This window comes from Ornithorhynchus anatinus, chromosome X1, assembly GCF_004115215.2.
Source record: "Ornithorhynchus anatinus isolate Pmale09 chromosome X1, mOrnAna1.pri.v4, whole genome shotgun sequence".
NCBI classification, from domain to species: domain Eukaryota; kingdom Metazoa; phylum Chordata; class Mammalia; order Monotremata; family Ornithorhynchidae; genus Ornithorhynchus; species Ornithorhynchus anatinus.
The window spans coordinates 61,305,568-61,314,203 of NC_041749.1; the positions used below are offsets into that span (position 1 = coordinate 61,305,568).

General features: G+C 48.5%; 1 long non-coding RNA gene across 1 annotated transcript; it reads left to right on the plus strand.

Annotated features, from left to right (window-relative positions):
* The first annotated feature begins 7,663 nt into the window (after positions 1–7,663).
* LOC114806332 lies at positions 7,664–8,289 on the plus strand. The gene is made up of 2 exons (XR_003754360.2): positions 7,664–7,770; positions 7,906–8,289. It is a non-coding gene; the product is annotated as an uncharacterized LOC114806332 (long non-coding RNA).
* The last annotated feature ends 347 nt before the right edge of the window (positions 8,290–8,636 follow it).

The window sequence follows — 8,636 nt, forward strand, 5'->3', positions numbered from 1 at the left end:
GGAAGCTCTTCAGGGCCTTGTAATTTCCCCAAAGACCTCCCTGCAGGGCTGTTCTGTTGGGGGTATCATCCCTCAACTCTCCTGACCTCACTGATGCCCGTGGTGATGCTGAGGGGTGGGTAATCAGGTGAAGAGCCTGACACTCCATCTCAGAAGGCTTCCTGGCCACTCCAACTGCCAGTTTGTTCTCCCGCCTCTCTTTTAGAACTTCCACAGCCACAGAGACACTTCCCTCATGCAGTCAACCAATGGTATTTGAGTGTTTACTATGTGTAGAGCACTGTACTGTAGAGTTTTAGGAGAGTATAGTAACAGAATTAGCGGACATGTTCCCTGTAGCCCTGATGAACACCTCAGTCCACCTGTTCCCCACTTCTCTGCTCTCATTACGGTGTCTCCTTTCCTTGCACCTTCAGATATGCTTGTCTTTACAATTCTAACAGAATTCCCTTTCCATATTATAGGTCCAGCATCAGTGGAATGGGGAGGACACAGAAGATACAATACCTGTTAGGGAAAGATCTGAGTATAAGGATATGTGGTGAATACTTCAGGGCTCAGGGGGGTGAACCTAAATGCATGGGTGAGCCACTTTCTGTGGCTGTGGAAATTCTAAGAGACACTTTCCTCCTGCAATCCATCAGTGTTAATATCCCTCACTATTTGTAATGTACTGTACTTAATACCTAGGGAGAGTACAAGACAACACATTTAGACATGTTCCTTGCAGCCCTGATTCAGCACACCTGTCCCCGCTTCTCTGCTATCCTTCAAGTATCTCCTTCCCTTACACCTTCAGATATGTGTGTATTCTACATTCTAACCTAGTTCCCTTTCAATCTTAGAGGTCCAGCATCAGTTGAATGGGTAGGACCCAGATAATCCAATATGGGTAAGGGAAGGATCTGAGTATGAAGATATGTACCTAATCGCTGTGGGGTGAATACTTCAGTGCTTGGTGGGTGGGCCTAAGTGCATGGGTGAGCTGGAAGGGAAAATGAAGCATGTGGTGGGGTTGGGGGTAGGGAGATGAGAGCTTTAATCACGGTCAGCTTGATGGAGAAGAAAGAATTTCAGCAGGGCTTTTAAAGTTTTGGGAGAATTATTCATTCATTCAATCATATTTATTGAGCGCTTACTAGGTGCAGAGTGCTTACTATGTACATTCCAAGCTACAATTTGGCAAAAGATAGAGACAATCCCTGCTCAACAACAGGCTCACAGTCTAAATGGGGGAGACAGACAACAAAACAAAACAGAACAAAACAAAACAAGTAGTCTGGAGTCAATATCATCAAGATAAATAGAATCATAGATATATGCACATCATTAACAGAATAGGGTAATAAATATACACAAATATGCACAAGTGCTGTGGGGAGGTGAAGGGGGAAGAGCAGAGGGAGGGAGTAGGGGGAATGGGGAGGGGAGGAGGAGCAGAGGGAAAGGGAGGGCTCATTCTGGGAAGGCCTCCTGGAGGAGGTTAGCTCTCAGTAGGGCTTTGAAGAGGGGAAGAGAGTTAGTTTGGCAGATGTGAGACTGTCATCTGAGCTTTCCCAAACTGAGTTTCCCCTTTTCCCTCTGCTCCCTCTGCTGCCTCTCTGCCCCCACCCCCTCCCCTCAGCTAAGCCCCCTTCCCCCCCTTCCCTCTGCTCCTCCCCCTCTCCCTTCCCCTCCCCTCAGCATTGTGCTCATCTGCTCATTTGTATATATTTTTATTACCCTATTTATTTTGTTAATGAGATGTACATTCCCTTGATTCTATTTATTGCTATTGTTTTTGTCTTTCTCCCCCGATTAGACTGTAAACCCATCAATGAGCAGGGATTGTCTCTATCTGTTGCCGAATTGTACATTCCAAGCGCTTAGTACAGTGCTCTGCACATAGTAAGGATGTGCAGACCAGTGCCTTGCATCTTTAAGGATCTTCTGAGATGACATCTCCAGGAGGCAGTGCAGGATTAATTTTTCATCCTTCCACCCTTTGTCCCCACCAAAATGCCACCTCAATGCTCTCATCACTTAAAAACTTGGGCATTCACTAATCTTAGTCCACTATCACATCTTGACACCATAATTGCCAGTAGAAAGAAGACCTAGAATATGACAGATCCCTATTTGCCCTGCTAAACTGTAATCTCCTGTAGAGCAGGGGCCATATCTCCCTAATGTATTGTACCCTCCTAAGTACTTGATATTTAGCAAATATTGTGTGTTGCGTGCAGGATGGACTGAAAGGTTTTTAAGTAATCCAAGTGTTATTTGGGGCTAGGATCCACCATTCCGGATGTGCACGAGTCAGACTCAGTAGAGAAACATCAATCTCTCCCCTGGGACGGACACTTTCTTATCCATATGACCAGAGGAGGCCCAGTGAGCATAGGAGAGTCCTGAGGCCTGTTGGGAACAAACAGGAAGCTCTCCCAAGGACTTATCTTGTTGGCTCAGAGCAGCCATAGTAATAATGTTGGTATTTGTTAAATGCTTACTATGGGCAGAGCACTGTTCTAAGCGCTGGGGTAGATACAGGGTAATTAGGTTGTCCCACTTGAGGCTCACAGTTTTAACCCCCATTTTACAGATGAGGTAACTGAGGCACAGAGAAGTGAAGTGACTTGCCCACAGTCACACAGCTGACAAATGGCAGAGCCGGGATTCGAACTCATGACCTCTGACTTCCAAGCCCATGCTCTTTCCACTGAGCCACACTGCTTCTCTAGTAGAGACCTCTACCCTGTGCACCCTAAAACTGTGCTTGTCATTTGGGTCATTGTTTTTGACCAAGCTTCGCTTGTGTTCACAGGGGAGCTGAGACAAGGGAAGGCACCCAAAGAACGGAGTAGGTCACGTCCAACCAGTCGCCAGCCATTCTGCTGGACGCGGAGCACTCGGGTCCTCCATGGCCATGAGGATCTCGACTGTGCAGCGTGGTTACTAATGGGTGGCTCCACAGACTGAGCTAAGAACAATCCCTGGCCCCCAATCCAACAGTGCCAATTCCTTGAGGATAAATATTTTATTGCTGGGGGCTATGTGCTGCCTCCTCCAGAAAGTGATGGGATTTTGTGGGATATGTGGGTGCATCGTGGGATTGACTTGGAGGTGTGAAGGTGCCATTCATTCACTGAATTGTATTTATTGAGCACTTACTGTGTGCAGAGCACTGTACTAAGGGTTTGGGAGAGTACAGTATCCCAGTAAACAGACCCATTCCCTGCCCACAGTGAGCTCACAGTCTAGAGGGGGAGACAGACATTGATAGGTGAGGATTGGAGGGAGGATGAAGAAAGGGAGCACATCAGGGTGACAAGTCAGGCACCAGAGGGGGGACTTCCTCTCTCTCGGCACCGAGGCCGGCCCTGGATCCAGGGGCCCCGGCTCTGTACCAGGAATAGATTCTGCCGATTGGACTGTGGGCCAGAGAAGGCTCGGGGCCCTTAAATCTATAGATGGGTCAAACCTACCTGAGTCCACAGTCCAATCTTTAGCATCACCCCACACAGACCTCTGACCCCCAGAGAAAGGAGCCCTTTGGTACTGATGATGGGGAGGGCCTGGGGAGAAAGGGGCATGGTTACATTTGCAATATCATGTTTTGTTTGCCTGTGTGTGACCCATCACTTGTGGAAAAGAGCATTATAGGGAATCTAGGCTAAGAACACATCACTGGGGCCTGGAAGAGCAACTGTTGTTTGTGAAAATTGCATTGTCAGTGCAAGTAGTTTCAGTACTACAGCAGGTACAGCAAGTAGTAGCAGTGGTTTGAGGGAAACTAATGTGGGTTCAGGGTCTTTTTGGTGTAAAATGTACATAAACTGAGAACTGAAAGGAGCGTCTAAACCCTCCACTTGACCCAGGGCTGCAAATAAGGTAAGTCCAAAACCCTGTGTTTCAGGATTTTGTGAAACTCATAATGATGTTTATAACAATAATAATGGCATTTAAGTGCTTCCTATGTGTCAGGCACTGTACTAAGTGCCAGGGTGGATGCAAGCAAATCAGGTTGGACATGGTCCCTTGTCTCAAATGGGGCTCACAGTCTTAATCCCCATTTTACAGGTGAAGTAACTGTGCAACAGAGAAGTAAGTGACTTGCTGGAGTAAAACAGCAGACAAGTGTCAGAGCCAGGCTTGAAACCCAGGTCCTTCTGAATCCCATGCCTGTGCTCTATCCACTAGCCCATGCTGATTTTTTCCAGGTCTTTAACATGCTCTCCCCCCCCCTCCTCCCCCAACCCCACCGGGTCAGTGACCCATCAGCTAGGATGCGGACAGGAGTCCCGCAGCCCCAACCCCCTGTAGTGCACAGCTCGGGGTAGGTTGACATGAGGGAGAATCTGACCGGCTATTACTCTGTAAAGAGAGGTTGCTCAACACCTCGCCCTGGCTTTGAGGATCATCCCCTTGCAGTGTGAGTCCAGTCAAATCAATTCTCGGATTTCCCCCACTCTGGAGAGATGGAGCTGCGGGCCACGCTGCCACCACAAAAGCAAGGTTTAGTGTGTGTGTGTTTGTGTGTGTGTGTGTGTGTGTGTGTGTGAAAGAGAGAGAGAATGAGAATGAATGAATGAAGGGGCTAGCTTTGGGCCATGACAGGAGGAGGTTATCACTCTTAGTACAGCGGCAGGTTCTGGAACCTCTGCCTGGTGCTCTGTACAGGGAACTTGTTCCGTCTGACTTGACTGTGGGACTGAGAAGACCCAGGGCCCTTAATTCTACAGATGGGTCAAACCTCTCTGTAGCCACAGTCCTGTGTGCAGGGTCAACCTGAGCACCCTCAGACCCTGGGGAAGGGGCATGTCTGAGCTTGCCAGTGGTGGCTTTTGGGAGTCGAGTGTCCAGAGTCAGGCAGGAATACTATCAGTGTATCTAATAATAATAATAATGTTGGTATTTGTTAAGTGCTTACTATGTGCCGAGCACTGTTCTAAGTGCTGGGGTAGATACAAGGCAATCAGATTGTCTCACATAGGGCTCACAGACTCCATCCCCATTTTACAGATGAGGGAACTGAGGCACAGAGAAGTTAAGTGACTTGCCCAAGGTCACACAGCTGACAAGTGGCGGAGCCGGGATTAGAACCCATGACCTCTGACTCCCAAGCCCGTGCTCTTTCCACTGAGCCACGCTGCTTCTACTCCATATCTACTCCATTCCTCTCTGAAAATCAGAGTTCTGAGATGGTGTTGTCGCAGGTGTGGAGAGGGTGTGCGGAGCGCTTCAGTTTGGAGCGCAAACTGAAATTGTCCAGGTTGGGTTGGATCTCCAGTCCTTAGAAACCAAGCCCCTCCTGGACTAACCAATTTTGAAGGGGTGGTTAAGTATTAGTAGGGTAGAGTTTTGCATGGGGTTTAACTGTGATTGTGTCCATAAACCTGGTGTTGGGGTTATTGGAAGGAGTGAGAATTGAATACTTGGTCACACAAAAAAGTTGTCTGACATCCCTACTCTTCTCTCTCCAGATTCAAGATGATTGATTCTCCCGGAGACATAGGCATGTAGTGATTTTTAGATGTAATCCTTGGCTATGGACAGAGAGCATGGTGAGAAACCCAGATCTTCAGGGTCACTAATCCATGTGTCCTCGCCAAGGTTTCAAAACTGCATCAGCGACAACCAGCAGACAAGTTCCAATCATAACTCAACTCCACAGGACTGATGCTCCAGGGTCCGGTACCATTTTTGCCAGACGAGGCCTTGGCTGTGAGTCCAGACAACTCTGAGACCCAGCAGGAAATCCCTCGGCCTCAAAGCCTGGCTTTGCACAAGTTGGAGTGGGATGCCTGAGGGGAGAATCTGACTATCTATTACTCTCTCTCCAGAGGCTGCCCAATGCATTTCCCTGGCCCTGAGGACCATCCCTCTGCAATTGGAACTGTCAAGTCAATTCTAGGAATTGCCCTGCCATAGAGAGAGGCAGGCTGCACTGCTACCTCAAAAGAAAGTTGTTGGTCGGGTGTGTGGCGGGGGTGGGTGTGTGTATGTGTGCACACATGTATGCAAAAGAGGGGTGAGGTGGATTAACTAGATGGGGAGATATAACACTAAGGAAGTAGATGCCATTGTTGACACAGAAGCTGGTTCTGGAAATGGGGACCGGGGCTCTGTGCGGGGAACAGGTTCTGTTTGACTTGACTGTGGGACTGAAGACCTACAGCCCTGAATTTTACAGATGGGTCAAAGTCTTGCCTTCAGAATCACCCTGCACATCCTCAATCCCCAAAGAAGTGATTCCTCTGTGTCTGACAATGGTTTCTGGGGAAGCCAGGTAGCTGATGCTATGTCAGGAGTAAGGCAGGGCTAAGCACTGTTTACCTCATTCACTGCTGAGAAAGTGAGTTGTTGGGATTTATAGGAGATGGATGTTAGTCGTAAGAGTCACAGTGAGGCATAGTGGATGTTATCTTGACAGTCAAGCACACAGGATGGGGAGCTGAAAATGCAGACATTTTACTAGAAACCGACTTCTGTCCAATGTACAAATGTGCCTGGTATTTCTGGAGCCAGGAATACCAGCCCTACAGGCCTAATATTTGTGGGGAGAGGGAAGAGGAAGGGATCTCTGGGAGGGAGAGGGCTCTAATGTGAAGAGTAGGATAGAGCATAGTAGTGAACAAACCTCTCATTGGAACTGCCTTGCACATCTCTAGCTCCCTCAGAAGGGACCTTTCCTTATTTGCTAGGGCTTGTTCCCAGGGAAGTGGGAGTTTTGTGTGTGTGTGTGTGTGTGTGTGTGTGTGTGTGTGAGAGAGAGAGAGAGAGAGAGAGAGAATGAACAAACTCCATTCTTCTCTGGATTGCTGTAGCCTCCAACCTGAGTCTTTGTAGGGAGCATACAAAGATTTGGTTCTAGGTAACTGCAGGCCTTACCATTCCCCTGATTAGTCTGACATCGCACACTGGAGACCACTTGACCTTTGAGTCCAGGCCTCTCGAAACCTGGGAGTGTGGGGATCCAATGGCAGGGGTAGGGCAGAGTGGAGAAGACAATGTTTCTGTGACTGTCCTCTCATGCCTCATCATTGTACTTTTCCAAGCACTTAGAACAGTGCTCTGCACACAGTAAGGGCTTAGTAAATATGCACAATGACTCCCCTCCCTCATTGATTCTCATGCCTACTGGCTTCACCATATGTTTTAGACTTAAATCCTGCCTTAAACACGCAGTGCCCCCAACTCCCTTCTTGTCATGGAGGCAACTGGCAGTGCTTAATCTGTACTCTGCACTTCAGATGTATTTAATCAATACTCTCGCTCCTATCACAGAATCTGGTGACACTGGAGCAATTGGATTTGCCCTGTCCCCATACCTTCTTCTCCCAATACCCATCCACCCACATCCTTCCCAGCTATTTCTTACCTGCCTGAATTCAATATCACTCCCCTCACACTTTCTCTGATTTTTCCTTTCCTTCACACTGCTTGAACACTCACCCACTTTTCTTCCCTTCATGAATACAATCTTCAACCAGATCCTCTCTGCCAAATTACTTTCTTCCCCACTGCTTTCAGACATTCCCACTCTTTCCCTTGGGCTCATCTGACAAAAAAAAAAAAGTTGTATGTTGCTCCACAATCCTCTCACTGTTCACCGAAGAGAGGAGAAGGATGGTACCCAAGAATCAACTGGAAGTTAATCCAAGTGTATTTTGGGTGCAGGATCTGCCACTGCTGATGTGCACGGGTCAGGACCAGTGGAGAAACATCAGTCTCTCCCCGGGGATGGACATTTTCTTATCCACAGGGCCAGAGGATGCCCAGAGAGTCACCGTGAGTATTGAGGCCTATCTGGAAGGAACAAGATGTTCCTCGAAGGACTTGTCTTGACTTGGGCTCAGAGAAGCAAGAATAGAGTCTAAGTCATCTGGGCTATCCTTTTTGACCAACCATTGCTTGTGTTTCCAGGGCAGCTGAGACAAGAGGGAGGGTGCCTGAAGAACGGACTGGGTCACTACCAACCAACTGCCACCTGTTCCCCTGGATGCAGACCAGGCGGAGTCACCACAGCCACAAGGACCTTCTGGGTGGAGCTTGGATCTCCCATTGCCTCTGACATCTCCCTCATCTTTGGCATCTCCCACATCTTAACGTGACTAAACCAGAACTGTTTATTTTTCCACCCCGATAGCTTATCTATCCATAATACATTTATGTGCCATAATGTCTATCTCCCACTCTAGCCTGTGAGCCCAGAGTGGGGAAGAACTGTGATAGTTGATGGTTACATTGTTCTTTCCCCAAAGCTGTGTACAGTTTAGGAGCTGAATAAAAATGATGGATTGGCCGTGAGAGCAACCGTGATATCTGAGGACTCTGCCAGAATGGGTGCGTCAGGGGCCGGGCGGGGGGGGGGGGGGCGGGGTAGGGGTGGACATGGGAATTGTTGGGAGGGGAAATAGGGGTATTGCTGAGAGTGGGCAGTAATGGCGGGCAGTGATTGGGTGAGAAATTCAGGGAGAGAGGGGTGAGTGGGAGATGGGCATTGAAGTGTATCATGTGTGGGGTGGATGGGAATGGAGGGATGATGGGTTTGGGAGTGGAGATGGGGATTTGGGAATGTTGGAGGGATGGGGGGTTGGGGAGTTGGGGGATGGGAGTGTTGGAGGGACTTGGGGATGGGATGGGGGTGTTGGGAG